The 27,946-nt window shown below is 37.9% G+C and overlaps 2 pseudogenes; one reads left to right on the top strand and one right to left on the bottom strand.

Annotated features, from left to right (window-relative positions):
* The window catches only part of LOC105756496 (UPF0061 protein ETA_18310-like), a 67,808-nt pseudogene that overhangs the window by 8,063 nt on the left and 31,799 nt on the right, over window positions 1–27,946 (bottom strand).
* Window positions 13–4,595, top strand: LOC111821274 (heterogeneous nuclear ribonucleoprotein A1 pseudogene; annotated as a pseudogene).

Raw genomic sequence — 27,946 nt, 5'->3', positions numbered from 1 at the left:
AAAAAAAATTTTTTCAATAACATTTCTTCCCCTAATCTACTACTGATTTTTTTTTTAAATCTTTTGAAAGAATATATAGTGGCAATGTATTTTTAGCCTTTCTACTTTCTGAAAAGCATTATATTCATCCCAATATTCCCAACATTCCTATGACAAAGATTATCAAACTACCCTATTAATAATAGAGTATCCAATAGCCTTTTGTTTTAACTTGTTTGATCTTGCTAGATTGCAAAAAATACTAACTTCCATTTTTATTGACTTGAGCTAATATTTATTGAGTAGTACTTATTATGTGTCCATTATTATCTCACTGAATTCGTGCAACAACCCATGATATAAATACATTTTATAGATGAGGAAACACAAGTTAAGAGAGGTCAAGTGGATAGAAATGTTCTAAAACTGGATTGTGTGTGATGATTGCATATTTTTTTAAGTTTAATAAAAAAAATCACTGAATTAAAATGCTTAAAATGAGTGAATTTTATTGCATGTAAATTATAACTCAATAAAGCCTAAAAATATATACACACCAAAAGAGAGAAGGAGAGATAGAAATAGACAGGTATTAAATGACATGCTTAATATAATCTGGGAAATAAATGGTAGAAGCAGAACTCAAGCACAGCTAGCCTAATTTTAGAGCCCATGGTATGCTGCCTCTCTAAGGACAGTACACTCTTGTCAGGAGCATATCAATTTTTCTGTATTATTCAAAGACTTCAGTAAACTGTATGCTCTTCTTATATAATTTTTTATGCCTGTCCAATTTTTAGTTTTAATTCTATATCCCTGGTATACACACACAGTTAACTGAAATTTGTATAATCCATTTTTTATTTCCATTTACATATCAATTAAATATGTAATAATGATAATATATGGAAGTGTAACTTTAAAAATTAAATGAACTATTATTATGAAGCCAGCCAAAATAAAAAACTCCATTGCCCTTTGTGGAAAACGATTTTTGCCTTCCTTGAGAGCACACTGTTTAGCATTATTTATTCTCTAAAATAACAGATCCCAACCTGCAGCCTTGAGGTCACTAAACTTCTTTCATTTTAACATCTCATCCATCCTGTCATAACCAAGCCAATCCAAACACTAAAAACTGCCACATTTTCTTTTTTCTTTTGGTTGCTAAGATAGTCCATATTCTGAGCTGCCCTATAAATTCTCTATAATTGCCCAAATGAACAAAAGTGGCTGGCAACTAAATGCATGCTGAACCCCAAATAGATTACTCACTTAATTGTAAAAACTAAACTTACTTTTATTTCTACAACAATGTCTCAAGTTCAAAGAACAATCCCATTCCCTAACCTAGCAGGGAAAGTTAGCACACCGTTATTTCATCCATGTGAGTCAGTCATCCTGATGACACACCAGCAATCTTATACAAGTCCTAAAGCAGGAGTATCCAACCAACTTCTGTCTTAACTTCTTTGCTCTTGCTAGAATTCACACTGCAAAAAGAACTAACTTCCATTTTTTTTCTTCTCTAGCCCAAGCATGAAATCACTTGGTAAAGTGAAAATCAACACATAAATGTGAATTATTCTTATAACTACCACTTATTGGATATGTATTATGGCCAAGGCACTGTGACAAGATACTTTACATGTATTATTGCTCATCATTACAACATACCTGCAAAACATTCTCACTTTACTACAGCTAAGGGCCTTACAATGTAGAGAGTTAAATATCTTTTCCAAGATCACTCAGCTAATACTGGTAGAGATGAGATTCATCCACCAGATTTCAAAACCCATGTTCTTTCTACCATACCAGAAACCCACCTTCCAATCTCTCTACCAGGCTTCGGCACTGTTTTAACTTTATGCAAAGTTATGAAAGCAGAGCTATCACACACTATGATAAGTTAAAAATCATCTGCTGAAAAGTCCATACTTGACACTTCAGCGGAACTAAGATAGACTCACCTAGATTTACTCCAGTTTAAAAAGAAAAAACTCAGTTCCTTTAAGTAACTGCTTTCTGGTTGCAAAATAGTTGCTTTTATTTGATAATTCTTACAGTTGAGCAAATCAAAAGGAATACTTACTTGTCATTCTTCTTTTAGAATCTGAGTCATTCATGTTACTAAAAATGAGTAAAACAAAAGACAAAATTAACCACTATCTCCTCAAATTATATCTTTTATTCAAAAGGGAGGGAATTATTTCACAAGACAAATATTGAGAAAAAACAGTCAAAAATCAGACAGAGACAGTGGATAAAAGGAAGACAGAAAACACTGATTAAACAATATATAAAATACCACCTTGTTTAGCTATTTTAGACAATACTAAACCTTCTTTTATTTTGCCAATTAAAAAAAAATCCTTCTAAAATCTAAAAAGTATGACACACTTTCCTGTCTTAAACATAGTTTTCTGAAAATAATGCAATTTTCTCTTCATTACTCAAGGTCACCATTATAAACAGCCCTCAGTGGCTATTGAACGGTGAGGGGCTATTTGCTCCTGTCTCTTCCTTCTCCCTCCATGGCCACTACCTACAACTTCTTCACTCTTTCATGTTTGCTGCTTCTAATTCATTGTAAGTTATGAAGCAAAATAACTTATTACAACTCTATAAGATATGAAAATAAACAGACATTGGATGAATGCCTGAGGAGGTCTCCTTCAGAACTTCAGTGCCTGGGCTTGGGCAACCCTGGAGGTGTGGTATCAGAGAGCTGAGGTGATCAGATGAGTGAGGTGTTACTATAGATGTCTCAATCAGTGCACAGTTACCTAAGAATAAAAAGGAAATGTTGAAAAACGGAAGGGGCTTTCTGCTTGTGGTCGCCGCCAAGGAAGCATAGTTAAAGTCTTTCTTTCCACTGCTGTCATGTTTAAGTCAGAGTCTCCTAAAGAGCCTGAACAGCTACAGAAACTCTTCATTGGAGGTTTGAGCTTTGAAACAACAGACGGGAGTCTGAGGAGCCATTATGAGCAATGGGGGACACTCATGGACTGTGTGGTAATGAGAGATCCAAATACGAAGCGCTCCAGAGACTTTGGGTTTGTCACTTATTCTACTGTGGAGGAGGTGGATGCAGTCATGGATCCAAGGCCACACAAGGTGGATGGAACAGTTGTGGAACCAAAGAGGGCTGTCTCATGAGAAGATTCTCAAAGACCATGTGCCCATTTAACTGTGAAAAAGATCTTTGTTGTGGCCTTAATAAAACACTGAAGAACATCACCTAAGAGATTATTTTGAGTAGTATGGGAAAACTGAAGTGACTGAAATCATGACTGACCAAGGCAGTGGCAAAAAGAGGGCCTTTGCTTTTGTTACTTTTGATGACCATGACTCTGTAGATAAAAACTGTCATTCAAAAATACCATACTGTGAATGGACACAACTGTGAAGTAAGGAAAGCCCTGTCAAAGCAAGAGATGGCCAGTGCCTCATCCAGCCAAAGAGGTCGAAGTGGTTCTAGAAACTGGTGGTGGCCGTGGAGGTGGTTTTGGTGGGAACGAAGGTCATGGAGGAAACTTCAGTGGTGAGGTGGCTTTGGTGGCAGTCGTGGTGGTGGTGGATATGGGGGCAGTGGGGATGGTTATAACGGATTTGGTAATGATGGTGGTTATGGAGGAGGTGGTCCTGGTTACCCTGGAGGAAGCAGAGGCTATGGAAGTGGTGGGCAGGGTTATGGAAACCAGGGCAGTGGCTATGGTGGGAGGGGCAGCTATAACAACAGAGGAGGTGGAGGTTGCTTTCGCAGTAGTAGTGGAAGCAATTTTGGAGGTGGTGGAAGTGACAATGATTTTGGCAATTAAAACAACCAGTCTTCAAATTTTGGACCCATGTAGGGAGGAAAGTTTGGAAGCAGAAGCTCTGGCCCTTATGGTGGTAGAGGTCAATACTTTGACAAACCACAAAACTAAGGTGGCTGTGGTAGTTGAAGCAGCAGCTGTAGCTATGGCAGTAGCAGAAGGTTTTAATGACTGCCAGGAAACGAAGCTTGGCAGGAGAGGAGAGATAGAGAAGTGACAGGGAAGCTACAGGTTACAGCAGATTTGTGAACTCAGCCAAGCACAGTGGTGGCAGGGCCTAGCTGCTACAAAGAAGACATGTCTTAGACAATACTCATGTGTATGGGCAAAAAACTCGAGGACTGTATTTGTGACTAATTTTATAACAGGTTATTTTAGTTTCTGTTCTGTGGAAAGTGTAAAGCATTCCAACAAAGGGTTTTAATGTAGATTTTTTTTTTTTGCACGCATGCTGTTGATTGCTAAATGTAATAGTCTGATCATGATGCTGAATAAATGTGTCTTTAAAAAGAAAATGGAAAGGAAGAGAGGAATTTGGTATGTTGAAAATGCTAAAACAATACGGTAAAACCTGCGAAAACTAGAACCTGTGCAAAGTGGACCTGTGCAAAATGAAAATATTTTCCACTAAAATAAGCAACAGAAAAGTGGAAAGACTGCACCTGTCACAAGAAAACTTGTGAGGCCCAGACAAACAAGGCAGTTCCATCAAGTTCTGGCTCTCACAGGTTTCACTGTATATTATGTGCTTTTTTGAAAGTGATTACATTATCTTACCTCTTCAATCTCAAAAGATACCGGGACACCCAGGCAGGAAAGAGTTCATGCTTTGAAATCTTCCTCAGTGCCCAGAAATGCTAAATGAAAATACAGTAATCGACTGCTTGTTATATTAATAATTATTTAGTTCATTTTAACTTCATGTTCCTTTTAATTGTTTATCTTCTTTAATAATAACATCATAATATCTGGATGTTTTTAAAAGTGTGGTATTTCAAGTAGAAGTAACACACAAAAAATACTTTAACACACAAAAATCATTTTCCTTTTCCTCACATATCATTCAACTCTAAAATTCTAACTGATGGAAATCTATGGAATGACAAGATTTAAGAAAAATTAAAATACACAAAATTCTTAAAATGAGATTATATAATGAATACTTGTAGTATCAAAAGACTTCCTTTAAATAAGGAACTCTCCAAATGTATAATTTAACTTAAAAACCTTAATTTACAACTGCATTTTTTTATTCATCTATTAATTTATCCAACAAACATTTACGAATATAACCATGTGCTACAATGTCAACTACATTGGAGCATATAAAAATGAACAAAACATGGTCTCTGCCTTAGTCATCTAGTCAGATATTTTTGGGGGACACAATTCAATCCATGACACTCCACCCTTTGGGCCCCCAAAATTCATGTCCTTGCCACATGCAAAACATATTCACCCCATCATATTGTAACAGAAGTCTTAAATGAACTCCAAGTCCAAAATCCAAAAATTCCTCTTCATCTGTAAAATCCAGAATACAAGTTATCTGCTTCCAAAGATACAATGGCAGAACAGGCACAAACTAGACATTTCCATTACAAAAGGGAGAAACTGGAGGAGAAGAAGGGACAACAGGCACTAAGCAAGTCAGCAGAACACATTACATCAGCCCTCAAGGCTTTGAAAATAATCTTCTGTTCTCTGAGACTGTTCACACAATAGCCCTGCCCTCTAGACTCTAGGATTCTTAGTGGAGGCCCCTCGGCCATGGGCTTCAGCTCCGCCTTCCAGGCCCACTGGGACAGCAACTCTGCAACCTCCACTTCAGGTGCACTATTCTCCTAGTCCATTGGAGTGACAACTCCACCCCTAGAAACACCAGAGGCCATGACTCCACCCTTTGAAACCCTTGAGGTCATGGCCATACCTTTTGAGACTGAGGTAGCTTGGCTTCTTGTGTCCTTTGTCTCTTCAGCTTCTGTTTCCTGGTTCCTTGCCCTCTTGGCTCCTTGGGCCTCACAACTACATCTGCCCTGCTGGGACAAGTGTTCCAAAGCTCCGTAGCTCCACCGGTAAGTGCCCGGAGGCACCCCACTCTTCCAGGAAGCCTCCTGTGCACAGGCAGTCAGCTCCCTTGCTCCGTGGGTCAGCAAGCCTAGCTCCACCAATAAGTGCCCAAAGGCACCCCACTCTGCCAGGAAGCCTCCGGTGCACAGGCACTCAGCTCTCTCCATGGGTCGGTTCCAGTGCCGTCTTGCACTGGTCTCCTGGTTCTGCTGCTGCTGGTTCTCTGCCGCTGCCACTTCTCTGCTGCTGCAGGTTCTCTGCGGCTACTGGTCCTCTGCCACTGCCGCACCTCTATCCATTCACAGTTTCAAAACTGCTTCCACATTTTAGGTATCTGTTAGAGCAGCACCCCACTCTCGGTACCAACTTCTGTCTTAGTCATCTAGTGCCGCTCTAACAGAAGTACCACGAGTGGATGCCCTCAACAAAAAGAAGTTTATTCTGTCACAGTCCAGTAGGCTACAGGTCCAAATTCAGGGCGTCAGCTCCAGGGGAACGCTTTCTCTGTTGGCTCTGGAGGAAGGTTTGTGTCATCAATCTTCCTTTGGTCCAGGAGCTTCTCCGAGCAGGAACCTCAGGTCCAAAGGATGCGCTCTGCTCCCAGCACTGCTTTCTTGGTGGTATGAGGTTCCCATGTGTCTCTGCTTGCTTCTCTCTTTTATATCTCAAAAGAGATTGGATTAAGACACTATCGAATCTTGTAAACCTTATCAGTGTAACCTCATCATAGAGACAGAGTTTACAACACATAAGGAGATCACACATAACCTCATCATAGTGATAGAGTTTATAACACATAAGGAAATCACATTAGATTACACAACCATAGCCAAGTTGACAGATATTTTTGGGGGACAAAACTCAACCCATGACACTGCCTTTAAGAAGGAAAGTATGTAAACACCATTTGAGAAGTGTTATTATAGGAGTATATATAAAAGGATAAGAGCACACAAAGGAATAAGCAATTCGCTCTACCTAGGGAGGTAGGCTGAAACTATTTGGTTCAAATCCACCCAACAGCCCCATGGAAGAAAGTCCAGGAGGACTACTTACATAAGATAACAGCCAAGAAAACTCTATGGAGTAGTTCTACTCTGTAACACATGGGGTCGCCATGAGTCAGAATGGACTTGACAGCAATGGGTTTGGTTTGGTTTTAGAGGATTGAGAAAATTTCATGTTCAAGAGACACAGAAATTGACTACTGAAATGACTAAATGTGTATTTACCTCTTCTCACTTAAATTTTCCCAAGTCTTGGTAATTTAAATATTTGTAACTGTCAGGACTTGAACAAGTCACACTAACATTACTTTGTCTTAGTTTTCCACACCTTAACTGATAATTAGTTCCAACAGATGAATCACTGATACTTTTAAAGAATTACATCAAAGATGCTCATTGGTTAACATTTTTCTGTATTTCCTACCCAATAGGTAGATATTCTTTTATTCAATCACTCCTAAGAATACAATTTATGGATATTCCATACTTGTGAGAATAGTTTTCCTTATCATTAGCATGAGTCAAACCTACCTTAGCAGTGACAATTGCTATCTTTCATTTTCAAACAAACTAGCTTCACTCACATGTCCATTTCCTATCCTGACAACAATCATTTGTTTGAAATTAGTGAAGTAAGTTGTAAGAGCTGAAACCTCTAGCTGATATACAGCTTTAATCATGGCACCCCTCCTTAAAATGCTACATGGAGTATCTATGCTGGAGAGATCACACTGAAAAAACAGGTCTGATTATAATAGCCGAAAACCAAACCTGCTGCCACTGAGTCGATTCTGACTCATAGCAACCCTACAGGACAGAGAAGAACTGCCCCATAGGATTTCCAAGGAGCAGCCGGTAAATTCGAACTGCTGACCTTTTGGTTAGTAGCCGTAGCTCTTAACCACTGCACCACCAGGGCTCAATTACTGTGCCACCAGGGCTCCTAAATATCAAAGAAGACAGAACTAACAAAGGAACAACTGGCAGATCTGGTATAATGAAAACAACACTAGACAGCAGGCAATTTGGGTTCTAATTCTGGCCTTGCAATAACCTACAATGTGAATTTGGGCAAGTCACTTAACCTCTCTTGGCCTCAATCTCCATGTCTGTAAAATGAGCTGAACATTGTTATGAACTGAACTGTGTCCCCCCCAAATTTATGTAGAAGTCCTAACCTCTGTACCTATGAACATGACCTGTTTGGAAACAGGGTCTCTGAAGATGTTAGCAATTAAGTTAACATGAGATCATACTGGAGTAGGGTGCATCTTAAACTAATCAGAGTGACTCCTTATAAAAGAGAGAAGAGAGACAGATGGAGAGGGACTACCGCCAGGCAAAAATGCATCTGCAAGCCATGGAACACCTGGGCTACCAGAAGCTGAAAGACAAGAAGATTCTTCCCCCAGAGCCTTCTTAGAGAATATGCCAACACCCTGAATTCAGACTACTACTGTGAGACGATAAATTCCTATTGTTATAAGCCACCAGTCTGTGATATTTTGTTATGGCAGCCCTAGGAAACTGTTACAGTCATTGAGTTCCCTTCCCAGTGCAAAATTCTGTGATTCTAAACCTGAGATTAACAAATGAATCAACAATGTTAGGGAACTTAAACCTTCAGTTTAGACTACAATATTTTCATCTTGAGCATTTGTTTTTACCTTTTCCCTTAATAAACTTTTTCCCTCGTAAACATATTGCTGATAAAAATACAAAAGGTCAAAGCCTATGACAGTTTGTTAATATCTAGCAAAATTACAAGTAGATTTATATCTTTTAACCCAGAAACCCATTCTGGGAAATCCCTGTGGATATACCTGTACTATACGCAATGACCTATGTACATGGTAATAGCAAAAGTTTGGAAACAACCAAAGAGTCCACTTGTAGTGAACTGGTTAAACAAAATACATCTACAAATGGACTGTTTTGCAGCTGTAAAAAGAACACAGATTTTCTCTATGTATTGATATGGAAGATGCCAATACACTTATGAGTGAGCTTTAGCAGGCTGACATTACCCAGATCATGAATGAATAAGGAGGGTTCACCAAGCCCTTTAGAGAGGACAGAAGCCGCTGTTCCACCTAGCTCAATGGCACAGAGTTGCAGGACTGGTTCTTATCTCTTTCTTTGTGACAATATATCTTACTTCCCTTTGGGGAAGGTGACAGATTAGATCAGAACTACCAAAAGCTTTAAGAGAATCTACACTGGGCCAGAGATTCATTCTCCAATAGAATTCAAGCATTTGAAGGAATGGAATTCCTAAAAGCCAGACTAGGAAAGCCAACCTTAACAAAAGATCATGATTTATAATTCTCACTTCAAGTCCTATTGGTTCCACCTTATATACTTTTTCTTCATTCCCAGTGCCTTTTAATCTATCTTTTTTTAAAAATCTTTCGCTTGAACTATAGCATTGGCCTCATGGCTGTCCTCCCTACTTTTAGTTTCTCCCCCGACAAAAAAAGTTAACAGAGTTATCTTTCCTAAAATGTAATTCTGATCATGCTACTCCCCAGCAGGAAACCAAATAGTTACTCATTGCCTTCAAGATACAACCCAAACTACTCTCCATTCTCTACTAATATTTTCCTGCATTGCAGGTGCTGCTTCCTTTTCCAGGAATGTCTTTCCCCTTTTTTCTGCCTTCTAATGTCTTACTTATGTTTATGTTCATGACTCCTTCAGCTGTCACCTCCTTTGTGAGTTTTTCCCTTACTCTTTTGGCAGGATTAGTCAGCATTCTCAATTCTCTCGTATTTATACCCTATCAGTTATCAGTATGGTATAATTATTTGTACATGTGTCAGACTTTGCTTCTAGACTATGAGTTCCTTGAAGGCAGGGATCATGTCATATTCAGCCTCAGATCCCAAGTGTCTATCAAAGTGCCTGGCATGAAACTAGTTAGCCAACTAGTTAAGAATACCTATGGGCTTTGCATCAGACCTGGCAGGTCACTTACTAGCTTGTGTCTCTGGGCAAATTACTTCTCCTGGAGCCTTGATTTTCCCATTTGTAAGACAGAAATTATAATACCTATCTCTCAGGGTAGTTGACAGGATTACATGAGAAAGATGCAGTATAGCATAGGGGTTCAGAGCATGGGCTCTGGAGAAGGCTGCCAGTGTTTGTATACTACTTACTACTGTGGAACCCAAAGCAAGTTACTTAACCTCTCTATGCCTCAGTTTCTTTTATGAGTAAGATAGAGATAACAATGGTACCTACTTTATATGTTATGACACAGAGAATACATAGAAAATGCTAAAAATAGTGCCTGGCACATAATAAGCCCTTGATAAATATTAGCTCTCAATATTATTACTATCATTTTCATTATTTTCTAAAGCATTTTGTATAGTTCCTGACCCAGAATAAGTTTTCAATAACAGTGAGTTCTCAATAAATATTTGCTGAATAAGTGCCTAAGTGAGGTTGAATTCAAATCAAAAAGAGATTAATAGTAAACTGTACAAGGAATGTCATGAATTATAATGACGAAGTTGAAATTTAAAAAAAATTAGGCTGGGTTTTAATCTCGGGAACAATGACTGCAATATAAAAGATTTTATATACAGATCTAACTTTTAGAAAATCTACAATAAATGAGTCTTCTAGTAATTCCTGTATTATTCCATGAATGCAATGTATTAGCACTGCTGTCACTTGGGAAACAGTTTGGTAGTTTCTTAAAAAGTTAAACATAAATTTACCAACTAATTCAGAAATGCCATTCCTACGTATCTAACCAAAAGAAATAAAACAATATCCATGAAAAAAAAACTTATTCATGAATGTTCACAACAGCATTATTCATAATAGCCAAAAAGTAGAAACAAGCTAGATATTTACCAGCTGGTAAATGGATAAGCAATATGTGGTATGTCCATACAATTGAATATTACTCTGTAATATAAAGAACTACTGATAGAGGATACAACCTGGATGAACCTCAAAAATATGCGAAGTGAGGAAGCCATACACCAAAGACCATATATGGTATGAGTCCATTTATATGAAATATCCGGAAAATGAAAACCTTTAGAGACAGAAAATAAATTAGTAGTTGCTTGAGGCTGGGAGTGGAAACAGGGATTGACTGGAAATGGACATAAGAGATCTTTTTAGAGTGATGGAAATGTTCTAAAATTGGATTGTAATCGTAACTGAACAACTCTGTAATAACTAAAATCAGTGAACTGTACACTTAAGACAAGTTGAATTCTACAGTACATACATTATACTTCAATGAAGCTATTAAAAAACTGACTTAAAAAAAAAAGCCAAATGTCATAAATTAATACCTGAGGAATGTTGAGCTCCAATAACTGGATTTGAATAATCTCACTGAGCTGCCAAAATGTCATTGTAAAATCAGCTTCTGTTTTTTCCATGAGCTAATGAAAATAATTATACATATAAATTATTCAAAAATGTGTTGCATAGTAATTCAAATGTTAATCAGAAAAAAAACCCACAAAATGATAAACTCACACGTAAGAGAAACACAATTTCATCAGCATTGCCCTCCTTTTCTCCAAGTAATCCCAATTTGGCTTTGAACAATTCTCTAAATCTAAAAGGAGAAATATCACTTCTACTTGTTATTAAAATTCTTTCTTTTCTAAGAATTGTCCTCAAAACAACCAGGATGCTTTAACAACTGCATTCAAAAATGACAAACCTTGTATAGTAAATAACAGGGTACCCGTCAAGAATCTGAGCAGCTCTATGAGGGAAAAAAAAATGAAGGACAATTAAACCTTGATTTAAAATTAACATTCTTGAATTACGTTTTATAAGAACAAAGTGAACCTCCTCATGTGTTAAACAGCATGGAGATTACATGCTACTGATTCTCGCTTAGTGGCTTAATTATATATCATATCTTCAACAAAACTGTCAATATAAATTTATTATCTTAAACATTTATAACACTGCAGATGATACCACATCACTTCTGAAACATCACTATATACAATTAGCTTATAGGATAAATATTGATCTGTCTTCATAATACCAAAAGAGTTTCCATTCTTATTATGTAACAGGTTTTGGAGTACATTTTAAAAATTATCTTAAGCTCAAAATAATGCATTCCAAATACCTTATCCAATACAATAAAACTTTATTTGCCTGAAAGTATGAAAAATTAATCGATATTTAAAAGGATAAAAATTAAAGAGTTCTTAACCTTAAACCTATCTTTAGATACATTAAATTATATTTCTTAACATTGTTACATGTATTTTAAGTTATACAAAAGTTTAACACTTTCTGAAGCCTCCTGCCTTTTACCTTCTGACGTCATCTCCTACTATTCCCTTGCTCACTCTGCTACAGCCACACTGGCCTTTTCTGCTATTCCTTAAACATACAATGCACACTCCCACCTCAGGGCCTTTGCACAGGCTGTTCCCTTGCCTGTAGTGCTCTTCCCCCAGATGTCTGCATGGCTTGCTCCTCCAACTCCTTCAAGCCTTTGCTTAAGTAAGGTCTTTACTAACCATCCTTTTAAAAACTGCAAAGGTCCCCTTTTCCTGTATTTCCTATCCTTTATTCTTTTTTTCCATAGTACTTATCTCCTAATATATTGTATAACTTATTTATTTTATTGATGGTCTCTCCCACCAGAAGCAAGCTCCAAGAGGGCACGCATTTTGGGCCGTTTTATTCAATACTCTACCCTTACACTTAGAACAGTGCCTTGCACATACTGAGCACCTAGGTACCCAATAAATATTTGTTAAAAAATGAGAGAGCTCTGCAAGGTAAAGGTGTACAAAATTGGTGGAAACAAGGGTGGGAGCAACATTGCTTAATAAATATATTTTCATATCACTTTGATTTTGAACTATGTGACTGTATTACCAATATATTTTTAAAATTAAACTAATTAAGAAAACCACAAATGTGATGTAAAATTTTTATCTTTATCTTAGTGGTATTTTTTATTACTGTCTGGGGGCAATAAAATCACTATTATGACTTGCCTTCTTCCAGCTGGGATCTTGTTCTACTGGATACAGGGTAAAATTTTTTATTTTGGGGGCAGATGGAAGGAGAAATATGTTATCTTCCAGCAAATGCACTAGAGACAAAAATGAATGAAATGTGGTCACTGCCTCAAGGTGCTCAGAGTCTAGTGATTCAATCAATATCTTAATATTTTATGTAATAATAAACATACTCAGCTTATCACTCATGCTTTTTCATATACATACATAAGATACTTAATTTTGAGTAACTAAATATAAACATTACAAAGTTGTCTATTATTTACTCTATTATTTAAAAAAAATAACCATGTACCCTTTTTTCCTCAACCTAAGTTCAGAATATATCAGACATCACACAATAGACAGAGGGACATAAAAATTCCAGCTTTATTACAGATAAAAGCCAGTCTGGAGAATATAGATTAAGTCTGCAGGTACATAGGTTTTAAATATTTTGTGCCTAAATTAAAACGACTTATCTACCCAGTTGGAAACGCTGGTGGTATAGTGGTTAAGAACTACAGCTGCTAACCAAAAGGTCGGCAGTTCAAATCCACCAGGTGCTCCTTGGAAATCCTATGGGGCAGTACTACTCTGTCCTATAGGGTCGCTATGAGTCGGAATTGACTCAACGGCAATAGGTCTGGGTTTTTTTGGTTTTATCCACCCTGTTAATGGGTGGAAATTCAGTAGATGAATTGAGAGAGAAGATGGTTACTCTTGAGACTCGAATATAGTTGCCTGGAAAATCAAGTAGAAGAAATATCACTTGGAGAACTGATTGAGGGTTAATAAAATGCAAATAATAGGGGATGAGAAGCACAAAAAGAAATTGATACGGGAAAGGCAATACTTAAATAAGTAAGAGAAGAAAACTTTCCTGACTGGGTATATCAGTTACATTTCAATCAGAGAAACAGAATCACCGACTGTCATAAAAAAAAGGGATTTACTTTAGGAATCTGAACTTACACAACTTTTGGAGATGGTTAAGCAATATATGTAATGTTGTTGCTCTGCATCTGGTGTTGGACCCAAGGTCAGCAGAAAAGATACTGCAGTCATAAAAGAAAGCTGGACATGAAATGGGAGAGAGCAAGGACAAACTGGAGCCCACAAAGACAAACTAAAACCATGTCTATTTCTCAGGCTTCCAAGCTCAATGATGCAGGTAAACTACGAGATAAGCTTGTGCCCTTCACTGCCAAGCTGGATGTGCCCCTGGCCCGGGATTCAGAGAAGCTGGAGGAGGTGATTCAGAGGGAGCTGGAGAAGCTGTGGCCCTGGTTGCTTCCCCATGTCAACAAGATGAGCCAGCAGATTAATGACAACATGTGTGAGCTGTACCACTGCCTGACCCTATACCAGCCTTCTTAATGTAAACATACTGCTGCTTTACTTCTGCCTTCCAGATCTCACAAATTTCTCTTGTGGCCAACCTAATCAGCAACTGCAGGGAAGGGCACTCTTGGAAACGTAAGTCCGGCTTAGCTAAAATGATACATATATGGCCACCACACTAGATATGGTCATAAGATTAAATACTGGTTAATGTGAAATGAAGGAGCCCTGGTGGTGCAGTGGTTAAAGCGCTCGGCTTCTAACCAGAAGGTTGGCGATTTGAACCCACCAGCCATTCTGTAGGAGTGGCAGTCTGCTTCTGTAAAGATTTACAGCCTTGGAAACCCTATAGAGCAGTTCTACTCTGTCCTATAGGGCTGCTATGAGTCAGAATCAACTCGATGGCAATGGGATGGGTAAAGTGAAATGAGAGTAGTGATGTGTATAAATTGTGAAATGTATCCTTCAACATTGGAGACTAGTCTCTTTTCTTCTTTCCCCATGCTGCCACATAGACTAGGGATGAGAGAGATGCAGCCCATCTCAGACCATGAGGACCATATCTATGGATGGTAGAAACGAAAGCTAGAAGTCATGTGGGACCCAGACAAACGTTAAGCTTCCATACCAGCCCTGAATTTTCTACTGCCACAATTTTATACGAGAGAAAAGTACATCTTGTTCAAGCTACTGTATTTCGGCTTTCTGTCATATGCAGCTGAATTCATACTCTAATACACTAAATACCACTCATCTGTAACAGTAAAATAAAAATACTAATGGTTATGGAAGGATTTGGACAATATATCACCTATATACCCCATCTGAGTGAAATATATGAGGAAGTAATCAAGTCAGAGACTTCAAGATGTGGAACCATGAGAAGAAAATGGTGATAAGCAGTGAAATGACTCAAAATGAGTATATGTCTGGGGGCAGGGTAGGTGCTGAAAGCAAAGACTCTTAAAATAGATGAGATGTGCTCCAAGGGAAAACCTAATAACAGTCTGAAGTTCAAAATACTGAACTGTCTTACCAGAGTCTAGCAGTTGAGTAATTATAGATAAAAACATAAAAGCATTCTAAAGGTCTCATCTTTAGAGAGAAAGCAATGGGCAAATAGAATCTTAGTGAGCAAAAATATTTGGAAACTGGTTTCACATAATAGTAGAGAAAATGGCAGAAGAGTGGAATAAAAAAAATGCAGTAGTTTCCAAATAACAGTGGGGAAATGGATGAACAGCTCAAGACAGAACAAAGAAAGAAAAAAAAAAAAGTAAAGTATACCATAAGCTAAAAGAAATACAATCAAGTTTACTCATTGTTATAATAAATGAAAACATTTAAGATTGGGTTAAAACCTGGCTACATGTTTTGTTTTTACAAGAAATACACTTTAAAAATGACACAGAAAGGTAAAAAATTAAATGAGATTTAACACAAACTCAACAAAAAGAAAGCATTAATGGCAATATTAACATCAGATAAGTTGAAATTGAGTGTTAAAAGTATTAAATAGGATAAAGGGGGCCATTATATTCAGATAAAAGTCACAATTTTTTTAGGAAGACACAAGTAAAAAAACCTGTACGTGCCAATGATCTGGCAACAAAACATACATTTAAAACAATTAGAAAAAATAACTTGATAAAAATACAATTAAAGTGGGAGATTTTAATACATATTTTTTAAGAATCAAACTTATCAAATACATTAAAAAATGGGGTTATAGAGGGCTTGAATAATAAAATCAATACACTAAATTTGATATATATTAAAACCTTTGATTAGCAAATATACATTTTTTTGTATGACCATAAAAAATGTCCAGAAATGTATCATGTTGTACCACAAAGCAACCCTAACACATTTTGAATAGTAGAGATTTTACCAAACACATTCTTTTGATTGTAAAAATATGGACAAAATAATTAACTATTTGGAAATTAAGAAACACAGTCACAAATAACGCTGGGATTAAAGAAGAAATAAACTAAAATTTCACAGTATCTAAAAAGCATACATAGGAAAACACTTTATCCAAATTAACTAAGGAAAAAAGCCAACATTGTATTAGAGAAAAATATGTACCTTGAAATGCCCTCATGAAAAAAAAGACTAAAATATAACAATGCTTTTCAAAAAATGACAACTATAAAATATATTCTCATACAGATTTAATTAGTAGATTTAAAATTTACTTACAACCGCTTTTGCCTAGGATCCAGTAATGGGTTTAGAGTCTGCAACAACTTGTGTAAACTAAACATCCCAATACTGGCTTGACTTACTATTTTATATCTTTTTTCATCATCACATGTGTTTGGTACAAAATCTGTTTAGAACAAAATACTACAGTTTTACAGTGGGGATAATTACAATAAATAGCATCTTTCTTCATTTTTAAGTTTATACTGAAAGTTAATAAATTTATATTTATTAGATAAAAATCTCCCTGACATTAAATATTTAACTCAAAAGCAGTATAAACACTAATATTTACACACACTAAAAACTTTTAAAATATGAATATTTGCCTAATATAGGAATACATTTCTAACCTAAAAGAATTTCCAGGTTAACTGGAGGTGGAGCCAACGTGGCACTACAGACAGAAGCACCATGCCATCCCTCTGCAGCAAAGACCCAAAAAACTAGGTAAAACAGATACAAACGTCAAGCCTGGAACCCTAAGGACCAAATGAAGGAATAAAGAACTCGATCAAGCACCAAATGCAATAAGAAACTGACAGAGAACAGAGAATGAGGAGAGCTACGGAGTGAAGAACCCATACCAGCTAATGTGGCTGGATTCACCATCTTGGGCTAGAGCCGCCAAAGAACACTGGACAGGGTGTACGGGAAGGCAATTTCACGGAGTTCCTAGCAAGAGACATAGCACCTGGTAACCAGGGATATAACCTTTCCCACCCCTCATCCTTTTTACCTCTGTGAGGGCTCTGCTGCTTGCCAACAGGCCATGGTTGCGTGGCTGGAGAGATACTAGCTCACTGCTACCAGGGTCCACCCTGCCCCCAGCAGCTGGCCCCTTTAGCACCAATTTTTTGTTTGCTTATTTGTTTTGCTTTATTTTTTGGTTTGTATTTTTGTTTGTTTGTTTGATGAGATTTTGTTTGTTTTGCTGCTTTTCTCTTTCTCCCTTCCTTCTCAGTCTTTCTCCCATCCAGCTAGCCAGGTGTGCCGTCCCCTCCCCTTCTTGACAGGTTTGATAGCTTGGTTTTTTTTTGCTTTTTTGTTGTTTTTCTCTCTCTCCCTTCCTTCCTCTTCTTTCTCCTGCCCAGCTAGTCCTGTATGTCATCCCCTCCCCTTATTAATGGGCTGTGATTTTTTGATTTGGTCGCTTTGTTCTTTTTTTTGTTTTGTTTTGTTTTGTTTTTGGCCTTTTATGTTGCTTCACTCTCTCTCGCTCTTCCTTCCTTTCCTTTCTTCCACCCAGCTAGCCCCGTGTACCATCCCCTCCCCTTCTTGACGGGCTGTAATTTTTTGGTTTGTTCGCTTTGTTCTTTTTTTTTCCCCCCTTTCTTTTTTTTCATTTTTTTCTCTCTCTTTCACTTCCTTTCCTTTCTCCCACCCACCCAGCCTTGTGCACCACCACCCCAGCCCATTCTGGAGGGGCCGTACTGCACAACTCAGTTGGAGAGTCACTGCTTCTGGCCTCCCTGGGTCTGTGCAGCTGTCAATGACCAGCTCCCTCAGCGCCATTTTATTGTTTGTTTGGTCTTTTCTTTTTCCTTCATTTTTTTTTTGTTTTGTTTTTGTTTTTGTTTTTTTGTTTCTCCTCTTTCTCTCCTTTCCTACCTTTTCTCTCTCTCCCACCCACTCAGCCCCATGCATCATCCTCAACTTCTTGGTGGGCTGTGCTGTACCGCTTGGCTGCAGAGCCTCTGGCACACGGTCTCCCCGGGTCTGTGCCACCACCACAGGCCAGCACCCTCAGCACGAATTTTATATTTTTCTTTATCTTTCCCCTTCTCCTTTTCCATCTCCCTCCCACCTAGGCCTTTCGCTGCCTCCGTCCCTTCCTGACAGGCTGTGCCGTGCCACCCGGCAAGAGAGACATCAGCTCGCTGCCACCCCAATTCTGCCCCACCCCGATGGCCAGTGCACCCACCACCATATTTTTTGATGTTGTTATTATTTTTATTTTTTTGTGTTTATTTGATTGCTGGTTTCTTCTATTTCCCCTCTATTATTTCCTTTCTCCCACCCACCTAGCACCATGCACCACCCATGCGGCTTCTGAACAGGCCGAGCCACACCACTCAGCTAGAGAGCCACCAGCACATGGCCTCACCAGGTCTGCCCCACCACCACCCACAAAATCCTACCACACCGCCATTTTATTTACTTTTTTCTTTTTATTTTTTTATTTCATTTTTTTGCCTTTCTTTATCTATTTTGCCTTTGTTACTCTCCCTTCTTTCTCTTCTTTCACCCATCCACTTAGATATGCATATCATGTCCTCTCCTTTCTCTCCTGTTTATCTGTACTGTGTGCCAAGTGCCACGTCCCCAAGCTGTACTGATACAGTCCCCAGGACCCTGCCCCGAACTGCTCCCCAGCCCCGCCCCGTGATCCCCAGTTCCTACCGCAGACCACCCATCCATGCCTCTCCAACCCCGTTGGACATGCCCCGCTGCACCATAGCTGAGTGACCAGCCCTACCCACGTGGACAATGTGGTGAGAAATCTCATGCCCACAGGCAAGCAAGCAACAAAACACACCAAGCTCACCTGCCCATACATAACCAAATAAAACAAAAAAGCAGGACAAAACAATCAAACTACAATCAATGAATGAAGAAAATAATTCCTGAATGTCCCAGAGACAGCAGACAACATCAAAATATATTTTTAAAAAAATAGGAGAGGAGGATTCCAGAAAGCGACCAAAATAAAACACCAGATGACCTTCTGCTAGAAGAAAAGGCACTGGAACTACTTGATAGGGCATTCAGAACTCTAATCTTCAGGGTTCTCCAACAGATGAAGAAAAATGCAAACAAAGATAAGGAAAAAATAGACAAAATCATGGAAAAGACAGACAAAACAATGGAAGAAATCAGGAAAATAATACAGAAACAAAATGTCAAAAAAAAACTAGAAATGCAAAAACAGCAATTGGAAATCCAAAAGATAAAAAATAAGATTTCAGAAATAGTGCAATACAAAGTTTTAGGAGCATATTTGAAGACAGGATCAGCGAAACTGAAGACAAATCCTTGGATACCACTTTGAGGAAAAATCAGAAAAAAGAATGAAGAAAAATGAAGAAATCCTGAGAAGGATGTGGGATACAATCAAAACCAAAAATCTGCATGTGATCGGAGTTCCAGAACATGGGGAGAAAACAGAAAACAGAGAGAGGATCACTGAAGATTTGCTGACAGAAAACTTCCCTAATATCACAAATGACCAAAAGCCGACTATTCAAGAAGCTCAATGCACTCCATATAGGTTAGATCCCAAAAGAAAAACATATCATAATCACACTTGCTAAAAGCAAAAACAAAGAAAGAATCCTGAAAGCAGCTCAAAAAAACTAAAAGTCACATACAAAGGGGAAACAATAAAACTAAGCTCTGATTACTTGAGAGAAACCATGCAGGCAAGAAGGCAATGGGATGACATATATAAAATCTTGAAAGCTAAAAACTGTCAACCAAGAATAATATAACTTGCAAATCTCTCACTCAAAAATGATAATGAAATTAGGACATTTCCAGATACACAGAAATTAAAGGAATATGTAAAAACCAAACCAAACTTACAAGAATTACTAAAAGGAGTCCTTTGGTTAGAAAACCAACAACATCAGACAATAACCTGAATCTAGCAAATAAGACAGCATCAGCCAGATATCAACCTAGATAATGAACTCTCAAGGATAAAACAAAACTAAAAAATTTACAACAGGGAACCAGAAACATCATTCTGTAAATGACAACAATAACGGAACAATAAAAGAAGGAATAAATGGTGTAACTTTCAAATGGAGAGCAAGTCAAGGCGTTATCAAGTAATAAATGACTGTTTTAAACTAAGGAAGATAAGGGTAAATTTCAAGGTAAACACAAAGAAAGTTAACAAACCTACTCATCAAAATAAAGACGAAAAATATACACTCTCAGTAAATACAAAATATACAAAAACGAAAGAAACAAAAAAAATACACAAACAAAAGGAAATCAGTACAGAAGAGTAACAGGAACAAAGAAACCATCAGCACCACAAAAAAAGCACTACAAAATGACAGCCATAAACTCACACCTATCAATAATTACACTGAATGTAAATGACTTAAATGCACCTATAAAAAGACATAGAGTCATAATGGATAAAAAACAGGACCCATCAATAAGCTGTCTACAAGAGACACACCTTAGAAACAAAGATACAAATTTATTAAAAATTGTCCTGGATTGAATTGTGTCCCCCCAAAATATCTGTCAACTTGGCTAGGTCATGATTCCCCGTATTGTATGATTATCTACCATTTTATGATCTGATGTGATTTCCCTATGTGTTGTAAATGCTATCACTATGCTATAATATGATGGATTAGTGGCAGTTATATTGATGAGGTTTACAAGATTAGTGTCTTAGGCTAGGTTCTCTAGAGAAGCAAAACCAGTAAAGTGTATAAATATATATAGAGAGATTATATCAAGGAAACAGCTCACACGATTCTAGAGGCTTGAACGTCCCAAGTCTGTGGATCAGGGTAGAGGCCCCTCCCAAGTCACACAGCCACAGAAGCTGGCAAGCCCAAGATCAGCAGGTTGGAGAGCAGGGCTCCCGTTCACAGGCTGTGCACATCGATGAATCCCAGGTTCAGCAGATAAGCTGACAGCTCAAGTCCGAAGAACAGGAGATGAGACGACAGGAAGCAGCCGCAGGATCCAGACAGAGCAAAAAGCCAGAATGTCTGCTTATATTCAGAAGCGGGCCACACCCCCAAGGAGACTCCCTTTCATCTGACTGGCTACTCATAGTATATTCAATCATGGGAGTGATTACATTAAAACACTGAGAATCATGGCCCAGCCTAGTTGACACACAGTCTTAACCATCACTATTAGGTAGTATCTTAAGCCAATCTCTTTTTTACTTTTTTTTTTAATATTTTATTGTACTTCAGGTGAAGGCTTACAGAACAGATAGTTTCTCATGTAACAGTAACACACATGCTGTTTTTGACATTGGTTAACAACCCCACAACATTTTAACCCTCTAAATTCTCAACTTTTTTTTTTTTTTTTGGTGAAAATACACATAGCCAAAGATACGCCATTTCAAAAAATTTTTTTACATACACATTTAAGTGACATTGACTACGCTCTTCTAATTGTGCTGTTATTCTCACTTAAGATGAAGTAAGCCAATCTCTTTTAAGATATAAAAGACAGAAGCAAGCAGAGAGACATGGGAACCTCATACCACCAAGAAGGCAGTGCCGGGAGCAGAGCACATCCTTTGGACCTGAGTTTCCTATGCAGAGAAGCTCCCAGACCAAAGGAAGACTGATGACACAGACCTTCCTCCAGAGCCAATGGAGAAGCGTTCCCCTGGAGGTGACGCCCTGAATTTGGACTTGTAGCCTACTGGACTGTGAAAGAATAAACTTCTCTTTGTTAAAAGCCATCCACTTGTGGTATTTCTGTTACAGCAGCACTAGATGACTAAGACAAAAATCAAAGGATGAAAAAAATATATCAAACAAACAACTACTAAAAAAGAGCAGGAGTGGCAATACTAATCTCAGATAAAATAGACTTTAAAACAAAATTCACCATAAAAGACAAAGAAGGGCATTATATAACGATTAAAGGGACAATCCACCATGAAGACATAACCATAATAATACTTACGCACTCAGTGATAGGGCTCCAAAATGCGTAAAACAAACTCTAACAGCACTGAAAAGAGAAATTGATAGTTCCAAAATAATAGTAGGAGACTTCAACACACCACTCTCAGTAAAGGACAGAACATCTAGAAAGAAACTCAACAAAGATACAGAAGATCTAAAGGCCACAGTCAACCAACTTGACCTCATAGACATATATAGAACACTCCACCCAACAGCTGCAAAGTACACATTCTTTTCCAACACACATGAAACATTTTCCAGAATAGACGACATCTTAGACCACAAAGCAGCCCTCAACAAAATCCAAAACACTGAGATAATACAAAGTATCTTCTCTGACCACAACCCCATGAGAACAGAAATTAGTAACAGGAAGAGCAAGAAAAAAATCAATTACATGGAAACTGAGTAACACCCTGTTTAAAAACCACTTGGTAATGGAAGAAGTCAAAGACGGAATAAACAAATTCATAGAATCAAACGAGAATGAAAACACATCATACCAAAACCTTTGGGACGCAGCAAAGGCAGTGCTCAAAGGTCACTTTACAGCAATAGATGCACATATCAAAAAAGAAGCAAGAGACAAAATCAAAACATTACCTATACAACTAGAACAAACAGAAAGAGAACAGCAAAAGAAGCCCACAGCCACTAGAAAAAAGGAAATAATAAAGATAAGGAAAAAATATATGAAATAGAGAATAGAAAAACAACAGAAAGAATCAACAAAACCAAAATTTGGTTCTTTGAAAGGATCAACAAAATCACAAACCACTGGCCAAATTGACAAAAGAAAAACAAAAAACCTAAATAAGAAATGAAATGGGGGACATTAAAACAGACCCAACTGAAATAAAAAGGATCATAACAGAGTACTATGAAAAACTATACTTCAACAAATATGAAAACCTAGAGGAAATGGACAAATTTCTAGAAACACAGTACCTACCCAAACTAACACAAACTGAAGTTGAAAATCTGAACAGACCTATAACAAAAGAAACTGAAAAGGTAATTTAAAAAAAAAAAAAAAAAACTCCCAACAAAAAAAAAAAGCCCCAGCCCAGATAGCTTCACTGAAGAATTCTACCATTCAGAGAAAAGCTTACACCAGTACCACTCAAACTATTTCAGAACATAGAAAAAGAAGGAATACTTCGGAATACATTCTATGAAGCCAGCATAACCCTGATACCCAAACCAGGCAAAGTCACCAAAAAAAGAAAATTACAGACCAATATCTCTCATGAATATAGATGGAAAAATTCTCAACAAAATTCTAGCCAATACAATTCAGCATTATATCAAAAAAATAATATACCACGAGCAAGTGGGATTCATACCAGGTATGCAATGATGGGTCAACATTAGAAAATCAATGTAATTTACCACATAAATAAAAGAATTACATGACCATCTCAATCGATGCAGTAAAGGCATTACTGTGTCCAACACCCACTCCTGATAAAAACTCTCAATAAAAAAGGAATAGAAGGGAAATTCCTCAACATAATAAAGGGCATCTATACAAAACCAACAGCCAACATCATTCTTAATGGAGAAAGGCTGAAATAATTCCCCTTGTGAACACAAACAAGACAAGGATGTCCTTTATCACCAATTCTATTAACATTGTGCTACAAGTCCTAGCTAGAGCAATAAGGCAAGAAAAAGTAATAAAGGGTGTCCAAATTGGTAAGGAAGCAGTAAAACTGTCACTGTTTGTGGATGATATAATACTATACATAGAAAACTCAAATACTCCACAAGAACACTACTGGAACTAATAGAAAGATTCAATAGAGTAGCAGGACATGAGATAAACATACAAAAATCAGTTGCATTCCTATACACCAACAAAGAGAATGACGAGAAGGAAATCAGGAAAACAATATTTATAATAGTCCCTAAAAAAAAAAAAACTTAGGAATAAATCTAACCAGGGATGTAAGAGACCTATACAGAGAAAACTACAAAACACTACTGCAAGAAACCAAAAGAGATCTACATAATGGAAAAACATACCATGCTCATGGATAGGGAGACTCAAAATTGTAAAAATGTCAATTCTACCCAAAGCAATCTACAAATACAATTCAATCCTGATCCAAATACCCATAGCATTCTTTAAAGAGATGGAAAAACTAAACATTAACTTTACATGGAGAGGAAAGAGGCCCTAGATATGTAAAGCACTATTGAAGAAGAAGAATAAAGTAGAACAACTCACACTACTATCTGACCTCGGAACCTACTATACAGCTATGGTAGTCAAAACAGCCTGGTACTGCTACAACAACAGATACATTGACTAATGCAACAGAATTGAGAACTTATAGATAAATCAATCCACCTACAGTCATCTGATCTTCAACAAAGGCCCAAAGTCCATCAAATGGGGAAAAGACAGTTTTTTTAACAAATGGTGCTGGCAAAACTGGATGACCATCTACAAAAAAATGAAACAGGACCCATACCTCACACCATACACAAAAACTAATTCAAAATGTATCAAAGACCTAAGTATAAAACCAAAAACTATAAAGGGAATAGAAGAAAAAATAGAGTCAACACTAGAGGCCCTAATACACGGCATTAACAGGATACAATCCATAACTAATAATACATAAACACCAGAAGACAAGCTAGATAACTGGGATCTTCTAAAAATTAAATGCTTATGCTCCTCAAAAGACTTCACCAAATGAGTAAAAAGAGAATCTACAGACTGGGAAAAAATTTTTGGCTATGACAAATCCAACAAAGGCCTAATCTCTAAAATCTACAGGGAAATCCAACACCTCTACAACAAAAAGACAAATAATCCAATTTAAAAATAAGCAAAGAATATGAACAGATACTTCACCAAAGAAGACATTCAAATAGCTAACAGATACATGACGAAATGCTCGCGATCACTAGACATTAGAGAAATGCAAATCAAAACCACAATGAGATACCATCTCACCCCAACATTACTGGCATGAATCAAAAAACCAGAAAATAACAAATGCTGGAGGGGCTGCAGGGAGACTGGAACTCTTATGCACTGCTGGTGGGAATGCAAAATGGTACAATCATTTTGGGAAATGATATGGTGCTTCCTTAAAAAGCTACAAATAGAACATAGCGTAATAGAAGCACCACACCGTCCCACCACAACAAAGATCCGAAAAACTAAGTCAAACAGAGTCACACATCAATCCTGAAACCCTAAGCATCAAATGAAGAGATAAAGAACTCAGCCAAGCACTGAATGGAATAAGAAACTGACCGAGAAGAGACAGCAAGGAGAGATACATGCAGAGGTTCCCTATCTGCTACTGCAGCACGGATCCACCATCTTGGACATCTATCAGAGATCAGCAAACAGGGGGTACCAGAAAGCAGCTTCACGGAGCTTCCAGCAGGAGACAGAACAACTGGTAACCAGCGATATATGCTTTCCCACCATCCACCCTTCTTCACCCCCACTCAGCCTCCTCTGCTTCCTGCAGCCACAGTCTCCTAGCCGGGAAGCACTGGCTTCACCCCAGTGACACTTGGAGTCCACCCGCCCACACTGGCTGGCTCCCCGAGTGCCATTTGTTGGCTGCTGGTTTTGCTTTTTTCCGCTTCTTTAGATTTCTTCCTTACCTCTCACCGCCTCCCACTCCTTTCTCTCAAACACCTGGCTCCATGTGCCATCTTTGCTTCTTCCTGAAAGGCTGCAAAACACCACTCGACTGTGAAACTGCTTCCCAGCCCGTGCTGACATGCTGGTGGGACCCCCAGGGCTTTTGCTTGTTTGTTCTCATTTGTTCTGTTTTGATTTTTGTTTTCTTTTCTCGGCTTGGAAGCCCCTTCTAGCCGGGCAGTACTGCGCGGCTTCGGAGCTACTCCCTTACTCTGCGCAGACACATAGTGACATCTCTGGGGGCATTTCTTTTTTCTTGTTTTTTTGGTTTCAGTGGTTTTGGTTTTGTTTCCTTGTCTTGTTTTCTTCTCTCTTTTTTTCCCTTTTCGTCTTTCTTCATTTTCAGTTTCTCGTCTCTCTATACTTACCTTCTCTTCCTGTCTACCTGGAGCTGTGTAACACCTCTACACCTTCTAGAAATAGAAAGGCTGTATCTCACGGCCTGGGAGCAACTTCCCCACTCCTAGCAGCTGCACCGGTGGGATCCCTGGGGTCTTCTCTTTCTTTCTCTTTTTTTCCTCTAATTTTTATTTATTCATTTTTTTCTTTTATCCTTATTCTTTTTTTTTTTCCATTTTTGTTTTTCTAAATTTTTCAGTCTCTCATCTCTCCACTCCAATAACAAGCTCTCTTAGCACTCTTTTTTGTTTCTGTGTATGTTTTTGGCTCCTGTTCCTCTCTCCTCTCTCTCCTCTTTCCCATACCCATCTTAGTTCCACACAACACAATCTACCCCCTCCTTCCTGCCTACCTTCACTGTGTGCTGAACATCACACTCCCAAGCAGCACAGGCATGGCCTACCAGAACCTGCCCTGCACTGATTCCTGTTCCACCCTGTCAGCCCTACTACATGCCACAAACAACCCATCCCAGCAACTCCCCTTAGGCTGGTCCTGCCCTACTGTACCATACCTGAGTGACTGATCCTGCCCATTGGAGAAGGAGGTGAAAAGTATCTGCCCACAGATGAGCAAACAACAAATAACAACACAGCTAGCCTGCTCAGACATAACCAAATAAAACAAAAAGCAGGATGAAACAAACAAATCTACTATCAATAAATGAGGAAAATAACTACTGAATGCCCTGAAGACAGCAGACAATGTCAAAACATATACAAAAACAAGACAGGATGGTTCCAGTAGGTGTCCAAAATAAAACACCAGCTGACTTTCCAGCAGTAGAAAAGGCACTAGAACTACCTGATAGGGAATTCAAATCTCTAATACTCAGAATTATCCAAGAGTTGAAGCAAAAATCAGACAAAAATCAAGAAAAAATAGACAAATTCATGGAAAAGGCAGACAAATTCATGGAAAATACAGACAAAAAGAGTGGAAGAATTCAAGAAAATAATACAGGAACAAAATGCTAAAATAAATTCACAACTAGAGATTATACAGAAATAACAATTAGACATCCAAAAGATAAACAACAAGATTTCAGAAATGGACAGTGTCATAGAAGGGTTACGGAGCAGGTATGAAATGATGGAAGACAGGATCAGCGAAATTGAAGACAAACACTTGGATACAACTCTGTTTGAGGAAAAATCAGAGAAAAGAAGGAAGAAAAATGAAGAAACCCTGAGAATTATGTGAGATACAATCAAAAGCAAAAATTTGCCAGTGATCAGAGTTCCAGAACAGGGGGAGAAAACAGAAAACACAAAGAGGATCATTGAAGAACTACTGACAGAAAACTTCCTCAATATCATGAAAGATGAAAAGCTGACCATCCAAGAAGCTCAACGAACTTCACACAGGATAGACCCCAAAAGAAAATCACCACGGCATATCATAATCTCATTCACAAAAAACCAAAGATAAACAAAGAATACGGAGAAAAACAAAAAGTCACATACAGAGGAGAAACAATAAGACTAAGCTCAGATTATTCATCAGAAACCATACAGGCAAGAAGGGAATGGGATGACATATATAAAACCTTGAAAGAAAAAAATTGCCAGCCAAGAATAATATATCCTGCAAAACTCTCGTTCAAATATAATGGTGAAATTAGATCATTTCCAGATAAACAGAAATTAAGGGACTATTTAAAAACCAAACCAAACTTACAAGACTTATGAAAGAGAGTCCTTTGATCTGAGAACAAACAACATCAGACCACAGACTGAAT

This window comes from Trichechus manatus, unplaced genomic scaffold (assembly GCF_000243295.1).
Source record: "Trichechus manatus latirostris isolate Lorelei unplaced genomic scaffold, TriManLat1.0 scaffold00075, whole genome shotgun sequence".
Taxonomy (NCBI): Eukaryota; Metazoa; Chordata; class Mammalia; order Sirenia; family Trichechidae; genus Trichechus; species Trichechus manatus.
This window is presented reverse-complemented; position numbering and strand designations above follow the sequence as displayed.